The sequence below is a fragment of the Ischnura elegans genome, chromosome 11, assembly GCF_921293095.1.
Source record: "Ischnura elegans chromosome 11, ioIscEleg1.1, whole genome shotgun sequence".
NCBI classification, from domain to species: Eukaryota; Metazoa; Arthropoda; class Insecta; order Odonata; family Coenagrionidae; genus Ischnura; species Ischnura elegans.
This window is the reverse complement of record NC_060256.1, coordinates 81,494,160-81,513,711: the sequence shown is the minus strand read 5'-3', so window position 1 is coordinate 81,513,711 and position 19,552 is coordinate 81,494,160. Positions and strand designations below refer to the sequence as shown.

The 19,552-nt window shown below is 40.8% G+C and overlaps 1 protein-coding gene across 3 annotated transcripts in view; it reads left to right on the top strand.

Moving 5' to 3' along the window:
• LOC124168540 (homeobox protein homothorax) overlaps window positions 1–19,552 on the top strand; it is an 822,993-nt gene that overhangs the window by 576,710 nt on the left and 226,731 nt on the right. The gene's annotated exons all lie outside the window — the stretch shown is intronic.

Here is a 19,552-nt window from a genome sequence, read left to right as displayed (position 1 = left end):
TGGCGGACCTAGAAGGCAGTGTTGTTGCTGTGTGGAGTATGTGGATGGTTCGGGGGGGGGGGGGGGGAAGGAGTGTTCCTTCCATTTACCGCAAAGGGTGATGGGTAAAGGGTTGGCGTGGGAAGGAAGAGTTTTGGCGAGGGAAAGAGTGGGCTTTGTCATGTGAAGGGGGAGGCGGTCTCTGGGGTGATGGACTGGAGGGGGGGATGAGATGTGGAGATAAAGACTGGATGGGGCGGGAAGGGGTATAGAAGGGGTGGGGAGGGCGAATCGAAGGTTGAGGACCTTGAATACAGAGTTTAGACGGTATTCGATCAATCGAAACTTCTTGAATCGAATAAAAAAATTGAATCATCGCTAATTTGGCTATAAATGATGTGTTATGGTGATCGATATCGTATTACAATAGAATAGGTGAGGTGAGCTTTTCAGATGGCCTCAATAGTAAAACAAAAACGTTATACTGATTCGTTGCGGTCATTGGAGGCTACTTTCTGTTTCATCGTAGTTCAATATACGGATGAATAAGTAATAATTGGCACATTGATTCTTTAAGAAATTCAGCTTTGAGTGAATCTTTCGATTGTTAATAATCATCGAAATAACAATGGCTCTCCTTATGCTTTTACTGGAATGTCTTAAGGAATTAATTAAACTTAGTGGGATTTTTAAAGTGTTTTGTTTCTGTCTGTGAACGTTTTTATATTTTAATTTTACGCATTCTTAGTACCGCTTACATAGGTTCGTCTTGAAGTGAACACGAATTATTTATACGATGTTTTCCTGCAAATGCTAAGTATGCGGTCCATCTCTCTGCAGGCAATCCCGATACCATGTTACCTCCCTTCTATCACCAATGTATCACCAATTTCATTATCCATATAGAATGGAGTCGAGTAATAATTGAAACAGATAAAATTTTATGACTAAAATCCACCAAACACACATTTTTATTTTTGATTAGTGCTGAATTTTTGAATGGAGAGGATATATTCCAAATTGATAGCAACAAATCAAATTTTCTTTTATGAAGTCGATTTTTTTAAACTTTTTTTTACCATGGCACTAAATATTCTGTGTTTCCAGCATGTGATATACGTAACCCTCCTTTAGTATATGCAGTATTTTATGGACTCCTTCAGTGCTTCACCCTCAAAAGAGTCTCGACCACGCCACTCACCGACGAGTTCCTTCAAGGGATGCTCTCGGACGTTTCCCTCGCGTTCGTAAACCTCCCTGAGGCTTCCCTTTAATGAAAAATAAACGCGATAAAAATTTAATTGGGAATAAAAACGGACAAAGGAAGGGAAGAGCTCTGGGTTTGCTCGCGTGGGTTGGTTGGGGGAGGGTGGGGAGTAAAAGTGGGGGGAGGGCGTTATCGACGTTGAGCAACAGCTCCGTCATGCGGCCGTTAAAGCACTTTTCGGGATGAGAATCGGGCTCTCTCAATTTTCTCCACTCCTCCACCCCTTCCACCGCTATCAACCACCCCCACCTCTTTACCGCCGCCTCCTCCTCCTCCCCCTATTCTCTTGAGAGTGGGAGGGTGGAAAAAGTAGCCGTTGAAAAAAATATGGGGGACGTTAATTAAAAAGTAAGACGTGGAAGAGGTATTTGCGGTGTCGTTAAGGGGTTAGTCCGCAAAGGGTTATATTCGCTAAAAAGAAAGGGGTTGGAGGAAGAGAGGGTGCATGGAGAATGGTCGATGAGTTAAGGGTGGCTCACTTTGGGGGTCCAAGGATGTTACTACCCCTCCCCCCTCTTTGCGGTGAGAACTATTCACCCCATCACACCCAAAGCAGTACGTCTTCTAGGAACTTTCTCCTCGCATTTTCACTTGCGTTATGCGAGGGACTACTATACTATTTCCTCTTTTGAATTGGCTATATAATATGGTTAATTTTGGAGCTGGTAGGAGTTTGAACTCTCGGAAAAAATCTGATTTTCCTTTTATGCTCGCTACATTTTTCTAGCTATAGTAGTCTTTTCCGCATCTTCTGCGGTAGCTATTTTCCTGAAGCCATGGAAACGTATTTATCCTCTCACGAGAACTCACCCCAGTAGTATGTTTAATTGCCATCTGGTTACCTTGCCTACTATCTTTCATGGTTTCCACTGTTCACGCAAGTCATCATTTGACACTTTATTTGTCTATTTAGCGCAACAAGGATTCTAAATATTTCATTTATCGAGGCTAAAATAATGTTGTTTTAAGGTTCATTTTTACCGTATTCATAAAGATAGCGTATGGTATTAATAATCGTAACATTTCAAACGATTATGAGTCTTAACAGCGAGAACGAGTGCAATGATTAGAATAAAGCCATACAAATGAAGTGCCGTGGTTTAACTAAGTACATTGCAAAAACTCAAAATTAAATTTAGCCTTGCTCCTTGTCCGAAGTCTAGGTTTTCTTTTTATCTTTCACATTTTTATTATTAACAGCCTGTTGCATAAAATATTTTAATTTTCGTTTCTCTATTTTGCTGTCTCGCGATTAGCAGCCTCACTGGCAGCTTTGATGGACGCCTTCTACTTATCATATTCCTGTTGATTGTTAGCTCGCTTGAGCCCCTCCCTTCCTCTGAGATATTTGTGGGAAAACAAAGCAATTGAAGATTTTTTTTCTAAAACCGTCTGTTGGCAAAAATAAGAATGGCAGTTTTTAATCATCATTCCCAAAAATACGTCCAAAATATAGGAGTCCACGATATCCTCGTATCCACCCCGCCTTAGTCGTCATCCGATGAAGTTTAATTTTTTTTTTTCCCCATCCTTTAATGTGATGGGGAGCTCAGCTTCAAATGCAGATAACGAAGTTCATCTTCTCTTCGAAATTCAAAAAAAATGAAAAAATCATTATTATCAATCAAATCGGGGAAAAAAACATTCCTTTCGCTTTCCGCAGACCTTGCCCGAACTGAATTGTTTCGGAAAAATGCTTTTCCCTCTGGTTTTCACCTTAATTTTAAGGGTTCGAATCCGAATATATACAGACTCATCACGGGGCATCTGCATCCGACAACTGGATATCGGAGACGTGGACGCGTATTTGTTTAATCCGCTCATTGTATCATCCGGTGTCTCAGATGAAAACGAAAACAAACAAGCCTGGAAAATTACATCTCCCGCTGAATTTTCTGTGCGGCATGGTTTGGAAATGAGGAAGGGAGGAATAAAGACAACCTAATGACAGGACCATTCAAATCACTCCAAATTTTGGAGACGTACTGATTTACCTTTTCCCTCAGTGATTACAAATACTTTTGATTTTTACTTGTCTTATTTAGACTCGTTTGTGTCTTTCATTCTCAGCGTTTATTTTTTCTACTCTTCGCCTGGTATATGATCTTGGATCTCGATGGAGGAACGCTTCGTGTGCGGTTTGTTCAAACACAAAATTAGATTTTATGTTTACGAATAATTGCTATTGAACCTCTTCTCGAACTATAGACATGTTAATCATAATGAGACAATATCCATAGCGTTAACGAGGTTTTAAGCAGGTCATCATACAGATATAGTTCCGTGGGTACTTTTAGGAGGGTAATTGGTTGATTTACCTTTGAAATCCATTAATAAATACTTGTATGTTTAAAAGTTTTCTGATTTATCTGTGAAATGTATTGTTTACATAGCTTGAATTTGTGGAAATAATAATTAAGGCTAAAAATTGCAAACTCCGCGAACATAATGAAGATTTAATTTTCTTGGTTAGATCAGATACTTCTATTGCCCATCGATATTAATTATTAGAGCTGGTAGATAAAAATGGAAGGAAAAAGTCAGGGTCTAAGATTTGTTTGGAAACTATGCATAAAATTTCATTTTCCGTGATCAGGCTGCATGCTAATTCTTGTGTCAGCGCGGAAGTGGTGGCGACACATCGCTTCCCGCTCGTCCCCAGCGAGAGTGGACCCCCATGAGTGAAGTGTGTGTTTGTGGCAGTGCATCAAGGATGAGGCTCGTTATATCAACATCACAGGTGTCTAATGTGAATCATTTGCGCATGGACTCCGTATACCCTGGAGGGACTTGGAGACCTATTATTTCCCTCTGGTTCCCAGCGACGAAAAAAAAGGGAGGACGCACCAGTGCCCCATCCCACGGGCGAGGTCCACGCGCCGACTCACCCCATTCAACCCTCCCCTAGTTCCGTCGCCCTCACCAACCCTACACCCCCCTCAAGCCCCGTGCTATCCTACAACCCCCTTCATTCAAACAACTCCCCCACCTTTCGTACACTTTTCCCGGTGCCTTAATATTCTCGCCTGTCAATGCCAGGGCGAATTTCTGCAGCTGACGGCCTGGAAAATGAAGCATTCGTCAGCTATTTCTCTCTCTCTGCCCCCTTACCCCCGATGCCCTTGTATTCTCTGCACCCCCCCCCCCCCCAATGCTCCCACGTAAAATTTCCACCCCCTCATCAGCAGGCCACCGGTGGGGGAGGGGAGCGTGGCCCGTCCAACGACTGCGCTCACTTGCACGGCTTAATACTTTCCCCCAGCAAACGTGCACTCGACTGGTGTTGCCCCGACAACCCTCAGACGATGTCCTCTCCCATTGTTTCGTACCGGTGAATAAATATCTTCCCCGGACGGCTAGTTCGCCTGCAACGGGACCCTGTTTAGGTCTACCGCGTCTCACCGTCACATATTTGTAGGTCACAGCACTCGCGAACTCTGTTTTTCTCCACCACGTCCGTTGGAACCGCCCCTGCCCACGTCACAGCCGTAAATATCCTATCCCGCGGGCTTTACGTCATCTAATCTCGCTACTCTTTATCCATACGGAGCCGTTAACATCCATTTGGATCCATACCGCGGTACCATCTGCGGATATTCGAACGTGCGTTCGTGCATGTGTTGGTGAATGACTGATCCTCATATGTTCTTGCCCTTGTTTAGGAGTCGGGGAATTTGAACTGCGTTACTCCTAGGCTCCCAGTTACTCCCAGGTTCCCCGTCTGTGACATTATAATTTTGTAAATTATGGTTATAATTCGCATCTTCCAAGAATTTTGTTTAGTGATTTTTAACAGGAGATTAAATGCATGGGCGTTGGACTCTAATTGGTCATTTACTTCATGTTTAGTTTTATTTAGGATATTTTTTATTATTTAGAATGTGTATTAAAATGAAAAATTTAAATTATAAGTGCTTGACTCAAAGATCATTTAATGCGAAAATGTAATCGATGGAATATTTTTATGAAACGGATATGTTTAATTGTGGAAGATGGAATACTTTACAGAGTACGGCTGAAACTATTTCTTATCTTTCGTTTTTTTTGTGGGCCGAATGTCATATCGCATCTGGCAATGACAACCTATCCATGCATTTTCCGACAAGTTATCTCGTCTTTATTTATCATAGGCCCACTAATAATATTTACTTAGAATAGCTTCCAGGCCATACCACTTTTTGCCTCCATTTCCTCGTATCCATGGTAACGACGTTCATCCTTGTATCATCCCACCGGATCGCTGGGTCTGTTCAATCCTCGGAGAGCATTTTTTCCGAGAACAAAATATTCCGCGTGCACTTCAGCCCCCGCTCATTGTTCTTTAGAAGCGCAGGTTGGCTCCCACTGGGTAACCCCAACGTTACTCTTCGCGAGATACTTCGGGTTTTTTCGTCTGTTATTCCTCGCGCTGCGCTCCCTTCATTTATTTATTTCGGCCACAGTTCTTACTTCGCTCACTCTGGTATACTTTGCAAGGGCAAGCTCCTTCCCAAGTTATTTTTGAGTGCGCCATCAAAAATTACACTTAAGTATATTTATCATTTTTGACCTGTTTCATCGTCGTTAATGAAAAAGTAACAATTTTTTCAAACCCTCTCCATTCACTTAAGATTCTTGTTCTTTGCATGTATATTTAAAAAAAAAATTTTTCATACGACTGTGTAAATAATAAATATACGACTATATAAATAATAATCAATATTAACATGCTAGAAATTGATATATTCAATTCACAAAATATTCATAGTAGTGGATTTTTGTCTACTTATTTTCAAACAAGCAGACATTCGGAACCAACAACCATTAATAGAATCTACTATTCATTAATGCGTCTTAAAAGTCGTTCTCTAATATTTAATGTTGCTTTTCCTCCCCCTAATTTCTGTAAAGCTTAGAAAAACCATAGTGTTTCCCTTCCTCAATTGTACTTATAGTACCTAAAATGTATCCACAGCATCTGCTTAAGCCTACTATTTCTTTTATTGTCTCATCTACAAGAGCCGAGGTTGTATTAGCATTGCTGATCCTGATAATTTATTTATTCATTTCCATTTCTCCGAAAACAGCACACATTGGCCTTTTACATCGGGGTTTGATAAACATTTCAACAATTACACATGCACGAGCAACTTACCCAAATAAGGGAAACTTACCCAGGCGAGACACGAACCCGCGGCCTTTTGTTTGGCAGGCGAGGACTTTACCCCGCCACCACCGAACCCGGCGATTTTTTTTTCGTGACATAGAAAAAAGTTTGATGGAATAAAGGGAACTAGAGTATACTTAGTTCCTCGGGTGAAGTATTTTTCCATTGCCTCTCGGACTCGGTTTACCCGGGATGTAGCTCTGTCCTCGTAATTTTAACGAGAATCCTTTCCATTGTTGCTTCAACAGATGCCCTACTGTCCCCTCTTTTCTTGTCTTTCCACATCGTATTATCTTCCTCTCCAAAAAACACCCTCTCTCCCACCTCTCCCGTCCTATCTGAGCACTATATTCTTTTCACCCAAAACTCATATCGCTTTTGCGATAGGTGGACTGCCGGAAAACCAACCCCGATATTTTTCCCCACCCCGAGCGAGAGATGAAAAATACACGCGCACGAATTAAAAAGAGAACTTTCAAGTCCGCATTATCGTTTTTTTGGGAGATTTTAATTTGGTTAGGCTATCTTCTTTCTCCCATCGGGATTATTGGCTACGTTTTCTCTCTCTTCTTTTTTTTGGTCCGTTCCCTGTTTCCGTTTGTTTTTCGGGTTTCGGTTCCAACGGTGGAGAGGAAGGCATGGGAAGGACACGTATAAAAAAAAGGGACTAGCGTGAGATAGGGGAGTTGGGGGGGAGGGGTTTTAGACTTTCGTGGATTTGGGGAATCTCTTTTAATGAGACATTCCAATTTTTCGCTCCGTATCTCGTTTCGGTCGGAACAATAGAGTTTTTGTCCAGATGTCCCCCTATCTCCTCATAATCCGGCGAGGCATGAATGTTTTATAATATCTTCTTTCATGAAACAAGTTATTTCAGCAGAAAGTCCAAGAAAAAATAATTATATCTTCCTATAATCTATACCGTATATCGAGGTACTCATGACTACAAAGATACACATATGCCGTGTTTGGATCCACAGGAAATATTTAAAATATCGATTATCTTGAATTATTTGGGGAATTCTGTTTTAATGTCAGATAGAGCGCATTAGTAGCTCTATTTTGCAATTGTTTAAGTGCTTTTGTATCTTCACCGATTGCTGAATATTGACTGTATTCATATGATAATTTAAATATATACCTACATAATAGTTTGAAGAGGCAATTTTAGAGTCAGTAAGAAAGCATTTGAGTTGGTGACGATACGTCGAGGCCAGGTCAGCCACGTTTCTGATGCATCCCTCACGGCGAGATGAGTTGTCTGCTATAGTTTAGAATTACATTTCTGCGCTGAAATCTATGTTGGCCACTTTGCATGAAATTTTTTCATCTCCTGATACTATCCCTTCCTCACTTTACTCTTATCCGCTCAAAAATTCCACCTACTCCGCGCTTCAGGAGGACGTAAACTTTTGCGAAGGAAGCAGACCGTCTTTCTTTGCCGACCGAGCCAACCACCTCGAGATCCGCGGCACGGCGCCAAGCGAGACTATTCCTTTAGCATTCATCCCTTCCTCTTATATTCCGCTCCGCCCATATTTGAATGACAACTACTTTGAGGATCCATTTCGAAGCGAGGGCGGGTAAGGGAATGTTTCTCCCCATCCCCAAGCCATCAAAACTACGCCTCGGAGGTTATTCATTCCTTCTTTGTTTGAATCGGAGTCGCCGCCGAGACTCGTAAAAGACAAGTTCTCTCACGCGACGCGTTTTGTGGTGTGGTGAGCCGCGTTGGAGAAGGAAGGCGTGTTCGCGGTATTTGAGGCTCAAGGCGGCCGGAGTGGGATTGAAAGGGAGAGAGGTTGAGTTCTGGAGTTTCCGTGCGCGGGAGGCGTCATTCAAAGGCCGCTCCTTCGCCGATTATTTTAAAAACTCTTCTCGCCGAGTTCCGAGTCGACAGAAGACGTGTATTCGTTGGGAAGATATATTTTGAACATTTCCGTACGAATTCATTTTGCTATTTTGCAATCAGAGTCGAAAAAGCGTGAAAATAAAAGGTGTTTGATGAGTGCGCCCGGTAACAATCGAAAACTAAACTATCTTAGCTAAAACTAACCTATCGTAGACTATTAAGTAAGAAAGAAAGTTGTGTATCAATTATTTTTACAAAGAGAACAAAAAAAAGCTTCATAGAGGCACCTCATAGAGGTTTGGATTATTACTTGTAGAACGTGAACATTGTAAGACTGGTATTATATCATTCTTAATATCAACACTAAAAGAGACGTACTTAAATAAACGCAATTATCTCAGAAAAAAATTTTAATAGACGTTTTTAACTTTTAATAGACTTAACTTTTAATTTTTTAGGATTTCATGACTAGTGATTATGCTGGAAAACTAAAAAATATCAAACAAGTATTTGCGAAGTTTATTATATTAATTATTTATCCAAATATTTTTGTTTTTATTAGAGGGCATATCAATTTTAAATAGTATAAAAGTTGTGTGCACATTGTTCACCTATTCAATCTGCGAAAGTGAAAGGACTTTCTTAGTTATGATAATTCCATATATTTAGGCCTTTATTACTACGTGAAAATCACAGTACAATATAAGAAGGTAAAAGTATGTCCTTGAGTAAATATTCCTCTCTTATACCGTTGATGTTAAAAAAAAACTTCTGCCCCGCAATGGTGCGATCCTACCTGCTCGAGGAACGCCTCCGGTGTTATATTTCGATATCCTAATGGAAGCACTCCTCCCCCGCCCCTTTTCCTGTCCTCCCTTCCAAATTCCTCCCTCCTACGACCCCCTCTTGCCTCTTTAACGTGCCGCCCCTAAAGAGCCGTTGCATGACTCGCCCATTTTTTATACCGAGGGCATGCTTCGTCACCGTCGGTAGCATACGCCACGGCGCGCAACAATGGGCTCACCGCCTTCTCCTCCTCTCTTGCCGCCATGTGCAACCCACGACCAAGGCTCAACTCCCGTCCCAACACACTTGCTAGTACGCGTAACTCTCTCCTCCACCTTCTGCCGGCTAGGATTACCCACTAGATCATCACTAGGAAAAAGTATTAGTACATACCTTCGAGACGATTCTAAAGGGAAACGAACCAAATGTCATTTATCCTTCAAACTTCTTATTCTTACTGTAATACATGAACTGTATCTCAATAAGTCGGACTTATCAGGCCTTTTTAAATGAATGTTTAAATCCAAAAATTCGTATTAGAAGGAACGGGCATGCAAGTATAAGCAGGCGTAGCCACAAGGATCATAAGGAGACGGATATCTGACAAATAAAGGATGAGAAGGCCATTTTAATGAAAACTTCTGATCAAGTCCATCTTGCTGTTCCTTCCAGACCATAGCTTTTTCAAAACCAATCTGAATTCTCAAATTTGAGTCCAAATGAAGCAATAGTTTACACTTAAGCGATCTACGGATTGTGCGAAGACGGAACTTATTCGGCCTATTTTTGGGACATAATGCTTTGATATCGACCTTCGTTTCACATACGACTTGAATGTATAATTAATACATAGTAGAGGTTTGTTGGCTATACGTCAATATATGATGCCCAACTTCGAGAAATTACTGTGTGCATCGATACAGAATTGTTTGCATGACACTGTTTTTAGTAAGTAAATAGATTTATTGCATATTATTTCTTAGTTAAATTAATTAATACAAGTGTTCTTATACTTGTTATTTAATATTATTATTCGTGGTGTATCACATTCAGCATTACTAAAAAATATTTGGAAGTCTCGATGTAGCCTTCTAAACAGCCGAAAGCTTGGCATCCACCTGCCCCACGTGTTACTTACGTCAACTTGAAACCGCTCCCTTCATTATATTGACATCGCCATAATAGGCCAGGGCATCTTTTTCTCGAGCGATACCAGCGCCAAGGAAAAAAACCAAACTTCTCTGTTCCTTATCGGCCGATTAGATATTCACTGCTGCTAATGCACTTCATTATGGAGATTACACGCCTTTGTGGTATTCCTTTCAAAATATCACTTAGCCGGGTTCCCTTTGCCATAAATCCTGCCGTCTGAAGAGCGAGCAATAAAAAAACATTGTGTAGGTCCCTTTTCTCCTCCTCCCTCGGCCTTGTGTTAAACCCAAGACACTTTTTGACAAGTCGTTCGCCCCAAATAGAGACCGCATCGAGCCTTTCTCTCTCTCTCTCTCTCCGGGAACCATTCGCTATGACTCTCCGTTTCGGTATCCTTTGATCCGTCAGGAGATACCGGGAGACGTCCGTCAAAAGGATTCAAGGAGGAAAGGGAAAGAAAGGGATGCATAAAAAGAAGACGTACTCCGCCTGCCATTTTATAAACTCGCGTCGGGAAGAGATGAGGTGGGGAAAAAAAAGGCGGCAACTGTTTTGTGAGTGGTCCACCAAAAGGCCGCAGCGGTGGGTGTGGCGCTGGTGTCGCGGTCTCGAAGGTGTGGGAGAACATGGGAGTGTGTGATGAAGAATTTTTTTTCAAAGAGTCGTTCCTTTGAGGGGAGGGGTATGGAAGTTGGTCCAGCCCACTTCTTGGAAAGTGTAGAAGAAAAAATACTCCCACCGAGGAGGCTATGAGAAGCAAGGACATCCTATTCCAATGCCTCCACAGCCACGCCAAATTGGTTGTTTCGTTTTACTCAATAATTTTTCAATTGTCTATTTATTCTTACTTATTTTCGATTTTACAATCTTTTATTTTGGCAATGACATTAACTTTTAGCATCTTTTTTTCTTTCTTCCCTTCAGTTTTTGAGGTTAGTATAGCCTATTGAGTTCCTCTAACCAATTTTGATTACTTTTTATACCCCGTAAGTAATTCTCCATTGTAAGAATAGCAAACATCTCTTCCCGACGCGAGTTTATAAAATGGCAGGCGGAGTACGTCTTCTTTTTATGCATCCCTTTCTTTCCCTTTCCTCCTTGAATCCTTTTGACGGACGTCTCCCATTCTAGTAAGAATAGCAAACATTCGCGATCAAGATCACTTAATTCTTTGAACCTACCTATGGTGACGATATCAGTCCGGTTTTTCTCGATACATGGATGAACCAATGTATGCGAAATGTGTCGTAAACATCTACCATCTTTTACCATGAGGTAATATATTCGTACGATTGGTAATGAAGCAAATGCTTGGCTATTGAATTCCTCTTGTTTTAAACAGCCAATGCAAATGAAATCTTATAATGCTTCTTCAAAGAATCCTGTATATAGGCATCGTTGATCACACATACTTTCTCTTTGAATATTAATGCCGGTGAATGAATAAAATGCAATTTATGGGATACGAAATTCAATTTTTGGTGATATTGAAGGCATTTTATCATGATATTTCACTTCAAATTTTGCTCCTCAAATATATTGCCTCTCGACGTTGATTTTTGAGAGACAAAAACACCAGATGTTTCTTAATTCACCTATGGAGGCGTGAACGTTTGCTTTCGTCCATTCCATTCCCTTTACTCCGTATAACTCTTCCTCCCATATTAAGCGTCACTCCTACTTGTGCGCTCCTTCCCATTTTATAATCCTCCGAAAATCCTCACACGCTTGTCTTCTTTGTGGTGCCGCCCGAGTGAGACAAAAGACGCTCGGGGGGCGTGGCGCGTGAGAGAGTTAGAGGGGAGGGGGAAATGATGGGGGCCTTGGTGGGTCATTCTTCTCGGCCCCACTACCGCCCCCGCGAGTGTTAGGAGCAACCCCTGCCTTTTGCCGCCCTCCTTATCGCCTAACCTTATTCTTCCATATCCCTTGCGCTTCGTCACTTTCGTTTACGTCACCAAAGTAACTATTACTGTAGTTATCAAATTAGCCGCTAGGTAATCGAAATCTACGTAAGAACAACGTGATTTAGGGGCAAAGTCGATACTACTGTGCAAAATTTTTAGTTTTTTTTCGCACTATAGGCTTGGCGAGAGTTCCTTGTATATTCCTAATATCTTCCATTCAGTTCCATGAAAAAGCTCTCTTCTCGAATGATAGGCTCAAACGCTCGAGTTCGAACAATGTTATCGTCAAAATCAGCCAATCATCAATAAATAAAATGCCTTTTTCGATTGTTTTTAGCTTTCCATTTAAAATATTACCAATGGGGAACAAAGATGAATTTTTGAAAACTTTTCCAAAAATCACTATAGTAAATAAGTATTTTCTTTTCTTTTGATTTGTGGTGTAGCAAAGGTATTCATTCCTCTCCAACCGTCTCCCCACCTCATACACATAACGTCCTGGTGGAAGTGGTAGGAATAGCAACCCCATTCTCCTCATATCTCTCCGTCCGCATCAATTTCGCCCTCATCCGCCCCCTACCTTCCGCGCTTCTCCGCCAGAGGGGAGCTCCTCCGCTTTCATCCGTCACACGGCCCTCTTAACCAATACCGCTTCCCCGCACCTTATAAGAGCACACCTCTCTCGGAATCGCACCTTTTGCTCGTGACCGCCATTGTGTGCCCAGCTGCGAGTTCCCGCCTTAAAGGTTTCGCGCGGGAGTCCCGTCTCTCATTCTCCCCTGGGCTGTCGTTTGATGGACGTGCTGCGAAGAGGCGGTGCCCCTGCGCTGTGTTATGGCGGGCGAGTTTCGACCCACCCCAAGATGTTCCTCGCTCGGTTTTGATCTCGGATAACACGATGGCATAGGAAGCTACTGAGGGCGAGGGCGAAATTATGTAACTCAATGGCTAAAATTACAGGGTGCTGCTTTTTCGCATATCATCCTTGGAGTCATTCCCTGCCCTGATGCTGAGGAAGTTAGTGGTGACCATATTAATATTCTACATAGAAATTTTGTGTAGGTTTCGTGTTAAACACAATGGATATTGATACCTGTCACACTTTGAGCGAATCACATAATGAAAAAGCTTGCCATAGTATGGAGTATATGTACTCGCTCAAGGTCTCTGGAATTATATGGAATAATTCATTCTTCAGCCTTAATAAATATATTACAAGGAATTCTACATTGAACTTTACCTGATGCGTGAGAATTAATGATATGACAATGACAATAATTGCATGATAAATTAGGATTGACTATGCCTAGTAATAATAATAAAAACCTAATTTGATATTCTTCTCGCAGGATGTAATTCACACAAAAAAATCGGTATTCACTTTTTCGCTTTCGGCATTTTTTAAAATAATTTTTCTACCTCTAAATCCTCTTACGTACTTAATATAGAGGACTTAATCTACGCACGATTTTTGTTGCTACCAGGAAGGTTTAGTTTTCTGCTGGACAGGGAACAAAATTAGTGTCATGTTCCCTTAACTTCAATACCGAACTATCACAGTAAAACGTTTTCCATGCATAAAGTTGACAGGAGAAACCAACAGTAATAAATGCTCTTTTATAATTTGATATAAAATTATTTAATTGTCCGTGGAATTATTGTATCCTCAATATTGTTCTTCTTTAGTTTACTGCGCTGTTAACCCTCATGAGAAGGAATCTTATTTCTAGGAATGACATATTTGTCACGCGATCTATGAAATTGGAGCGGTTTACGCAACAAATCCCCCCCACCCACATTTTCCTTCTCTAAGCGTCTTGTATCTGTTTCAAGTTTGGCTGTGGCCATATATTATATCTCCATCTTCGTGTTTTCCTTTCGCTTTACCCTGCTTGAGTTCCTTCGGGATACATAAAGCTGCAGCCATATCTCTCGCGCGTAATGAAGCGTAAACAGAAAATGCTAAGGGTGAAACTCATTTTCGTATCGCCGTTGTTATCTTAAGCTCTCGGATGAATATTTGATTCGCCCGGAAAGAAGACCTTCGCATCCGTCGCTCCTTTGTTATTTATTGCTCCGCTCGATATTTATTGGCGAATTTATATTTCGCTCACCGCTGCGGAAAACTGCTCTATCTTCCTCTGTGGAATAAGGCCGACGGCTTGAGTTATTTGACGGAAAATTGGCCATTTTCTGCGCATCCTTTTGCGGTCCGATATTTTGCCTATTTCCATTGAGATTGTTTAGTTTTACGATGGAAGAGAAGTAAAATCAGGGTCAAGTACCTTCTAAATACTTAGAAGAAATAAAAAATTTCCATTGTTAAGATTAAATTGAAAATAAGGCAGCATAAGATCCTCGTTCACTTTGAGGTAAAGTTGTAATATACACGACTTGTTTTTTTAATGAGTACGAACCTTAGTTGTAAATTGGAGGTTTGGTCAATGCGCGCAGACGAATAATTGCCAAGCATTAGATGGAATAGTACTTTATTTTCTCAAATACATCCTAAAATTATTGAAAAGTATTGATTTTATCGCATGAATCACATCCAAGAAATCGGCTATTCCACCTTCAAACATTTTTCTCCCCGAAAAGAGGAGTGTGCTTTTCAGATTCCCGATTTCTCTGCAAGTTTTAAGTTCCTTAAGCGGGACGCGTCGACCAGGCTCGGACGTTAATTGCGCAATTACGTCTCGGTAGGGATGCTGCTTCGTTCAACCCTGGGGAAATCGGCCCCGGGGAAACGTACGAAGTCCGTCAGTTTGCCGATAACTTCCTTCCCCGTCAGAGTGGTAGCGGAGCGGTGAGATGAGATAGGCGCCTCGCCCCAAGCTTACATTTTGATCGCTCGTTCCTGCATGAGAGGATTCCCACGGCGACGTCTCTCCTCTGCGAGAAATTGCCGTCGCCACGGCGGGAAAAGAGCATTGCCCGTAATGCTCAAACATTCGGCCGTCTTTAACCCCTTTCACGCAGGCAGAGGGCGAACCCCTCTCTTCACAAGCTTATCTCGCACGTTTTAACCCCGGCACAAATTCCCAAACCTACCACTACCCTCCCCCATCCCTTTCAGTTGCATTAAAAACGCCACCCCTTCCAGTTATCATCTCAAAAACCCTTTAGTACCCCTTCCTACATTCCCCTCCGTGTCCCTCTCCAGTTTAGATGTTTTCCCCTTTTCCGACAGGGCCACATCGACCTAATCCTTTTACGGCCCTTACCCTCCCATCGCCTGGCATCATCTTGCTCCATCTCCCTTCATTTGGAAGTTTTTTTTTAATATTCCCGGCATTTTTGGTGGTACACAAAAGAGTGCGTGTTCCTTAACGCCCATTGCTTTGAATGTTATCCCCTTCCGCTCTTCAGGCGAGTTGCTTCGAATACGGCATTGAAACTTCGTCTTACACTTTCGGTTCCTCTTCTATAACTCAGGACATCGAGCAATTTTAGCTCAGAATTTAGCTATTTCCTTTCGTTAAAATAATATTTCTATCGATGATGTTATAATCCAGTCCTGGGGAAGGCCAAATGATCCAAAACGTAGAGTTAAACCAGTGATAGGCCTTTGGCATACCTTTATTCAGTCACATGCGTAGTTTGTGCTATTGGCATGCAACTTAAACATCTTGATAAACGTTGTCGCATTAATTACTAGTATTCATTAACCGATTCCATGAGCGTACTAACAATGGATGATAAGGCTGTCATACACAGATTTCATAAATAAGGCATCTTTTTAATTTCAAGGATGAGATATGTCTTTAAACAAATTCATTGGAAAATGTCTAATAATATATACCGCACAAATATTTAGGAATACTATAGTGATTACACTGATTGAGTTTATCTATTGAGCTTAGCAAAAGTTATTAGCGTATCGTAATATTCTACAATATTTGTTTCCTTAGTAAGTTGATAATGAAATCAATGTTTTGACACCAATTTAGGAACAGAACACTGTGTCATAATATTAAAATGTATATTTAACGATGGTTCAATACCGCTAAATAATTGTCGAAATAATTTCTACGGTTATCTACCTAATTTCTTCACGTTTTTGCTGAGGTCACATTGATTTTCTATCCCGGAGGCCCGGGGCATGCTTAAATATTTAAATCGGTCGCGCTGGCAGGAATCTATTTATCACCTTTAAATGTCAAGTCTCTCCATGTTTATGACGGGAGCCGGCAGCGGGGAGAGTGTAAAAATCATGGCGCCCGTGCGTCACGTGTCGTTCAACTCGGTACAATTTTAACGCGACCATCCCCTTCCTTTTTATACTTTCGGTACCTGTGTCTCAGCTGCAACCCATAAACATTTCACGCGATCCTTTTCCCCACTCCCTCTACTCACCCTCGTCTTGGCATTAAAAATAAAATGAAAAGGACCAGAAAACACTCAATTCCTCCAAAGCCTACACATGGTTTTTCTTCCTTACGATCCAAAAAAAAAATTTCGTCTAGCACGAGAAAAATTCTCTTGACCACCGGGATAAACTGTGCTTCCTATCAACCTCCTCGCTTATCCAATATTTCAGTCTTCTATTTCACCTTAGCTTAGCTCTCCCTAAAACCTTTTCCCTGCCCATAGAGTGATGCACCCGACCCCAAACACGGTGCGACTAATTTATGAGGTGTGTAAGGTCGCGTGGGTGGATATCTCTCTTTTCAGAGGCCGAACCCCGCCCATCACATTGATAAATAAAATGGGTCAATGTTGCGAAAAACCATCGGCCCCATTAAACCACACGTCCTTTTTCGCCTCACCTCCTGAATTATTTTTTTTTCTCGCTCTAAGGCACCCTAAACATCTCCTATGAGCGCACTTTTCAGGGGTTTTTAAACCTTCACACCCCTGTGCCCCATCATCCTCATTTCTTCAATGCGGCACCCTTTTTAACCCCTCCCCCCCTTCGTGAGATGGTTCCTGTGGGTTTGGGGAAGGAAGGGTATATAGGTACACCGAGGCACATGCCCTACGCTGTCGTCTCAGACTCCTGGAACTACTCCTTCCACTTTCCACTGCTTTTCCTCCCCTTGGGACCGAGTTTGGCACGCTTCCTGAGTACCAAGTGGTGTGGGGCTTCCTCCGATGGCTCGGGCGTAAATAAGAAATAGGGATCTTCGGCTGTGCGTTGGAATAGGACCTACTGCGGAAACGGTGTGTATATTCCGTTGCGGTGTACAGTTGGGAAAGAGAAAGCATGGGCGAAATCTCTCAGTAATATCCGAGGAACAAAGATATCGCGATATATCGATTATTAGACGGATATACCGGAAAAAGATCGTGGTAATTTGTCGATCATTTGTTTCTTACTTTGTTCCTTAAGATTGGTTTGACGCAGGTCTCCACTCAATTCTCCTATCAGCTAATGTTTTTACACCTACGTATTTCTTCTCTTTCACATCTTTCTTTATCTGTTCTATGTATTTTTTCGACATCTTCCTTTTCTTTAGTACCTCTATATTAAAATATGAATGCTTGAATCGTAGAAGTCTCAGATATCGTAGAAGTCTTCATATGTTGATCCTCTGAATTTCACGTAAAAGTAATATGAGCCACATATTCTCCTATGTTTTTATATTTTTTTAAAGCCTGCAAGTTATGTTTATTGAAAGGAAAAATCTTTTACCTCACTCCCACCAGTCAGTGCAGCGTGGATAGTTGTACACGTGTAATAGTATTATCTCACCTCGGTTACCTTATATTTGTCATAGAATTCTTCCAAATTCCCTCAGATATTCGGTATAATTTTGGTATCTCGTGAAAAAATTATTTTCTTATAAATCACCTGTTTCCTCAAATGAATTGGTGTCATTTAGAAATAGATGAGACGGCTAATTGCATGGCGCAGTAAATTATAACCTTTTCCTAATTAATGACGAACTTAATGCGAAGTGGAAAGATGGTTCTATAATTGCACCTGGAAAGATATAGATGGCTTCGTGTGACTCACTTCTTAAGTATGGGAAAAGCGATTTTTATTTTGCAATGCGTCACGTTTAGAGTTTCCACGCCTCTAACCCCCGCAATCATTTCTATGAGTGCGTTTAGTCGGTGAGAAACCTTGCCGTAATTCACCTCAATTATATCTTATTTATGTCCCGAAATGTTCTACCAGCCCGATATATCATTTCATGTGGTAGAGAGTGCACTTAATCTTGGATTCATTTCAAGGACATTTTGATGAACAGAGATTCCTCAGAGCCACAAATAGTTTATCTTCTTACAGATGGCAGTTAATGCATGGGCTCTTATTCAGGATTGCAGCGGTCAATGACCTCCTTGAGACTCCTTTATTTAAAGACTTGTGGTGATTTTAGGAAAATAAAAGCAGAAAAGGGAAATTATGTTGATTAAATGAAGTTTCTGATTTCGTAATAATACCAAGAAATCGGTGAACATGAATTATTTTAATATTTATAGTATAAATGTATTCTTAAACTTCTCTATAACTACTGGTAGCAATATCTTTCCTTTGTACGAATATAAGTAAAAGGTTATCTACGTTGTATTGTGGTAAATAGAAAATATAAAATACGGTATTAACCCTTTCAACGCTGAGGCTATTTTTTGTATGGCTTTTCCCTGACTGAATGCATTTTTTTGGGTTTTTCAGTAATACTGCACCTAAGAAACAATTATTCTTCAGGAATTAAAAAAAAAAATTTTTTTAATGCTAAAAATTTAAATTTTTTCAACGGACGTGAATTCACGTCCTCAGCCATACGCTTGAGGCCGCTCTGAGTTGTGCAGGGTAGTATCAACGCCCCTTTACGACCATATATCTCTCCTAAGTTTTTAGCTACCCCTTTTGCTGAGAAAAAATGCAAAGCCTTTCAAATATAGTAATGCAATATGAAGTCTTATTTTTATTTAAAATTCCATAGAGTCATAATTTATCAATTTTGTAATTATTTTGCAAATGCTGATATTTTTCTGCTAAAAACGCGATCTGCTAAAACTACAACGGCTAAATAGCTATTTCCCGCACTCGTTCTTCTGTCCTGTGAAATAATAGAATGAAATATGTTGTATGCTATTTTGACATTTGAATCTAATATTTTTTTAAATTTCGTAACGAAATTTTGCAGAAAGAACTAACACAGTTTCTAGCAGGATTTATAAATGAAAAAAAAATTTTTAAAACAAGTATAATTTATTTTTACATAGCGCTAAACATATAAATAATATACACAAAATGCAATCGCACAAATTCCAAATAAACACAAAATCCTTTTACAATACTATTTACAAATTCAAAAACGTAAAAATAGAACAGAAATTACAGCTTCATCAGACTGCAGAGCAAGAAAACATATTAACTATACACAAATAAAAAAATACAGTTTCCATCATTGAAATTATTATGTACAAATATTTACAATCGCATATTTTCATGGAAAGCCATGAAACATGTGTCGACGCCGAGGGGAGGGTGTCCCTCGCAAGCAGGGCAA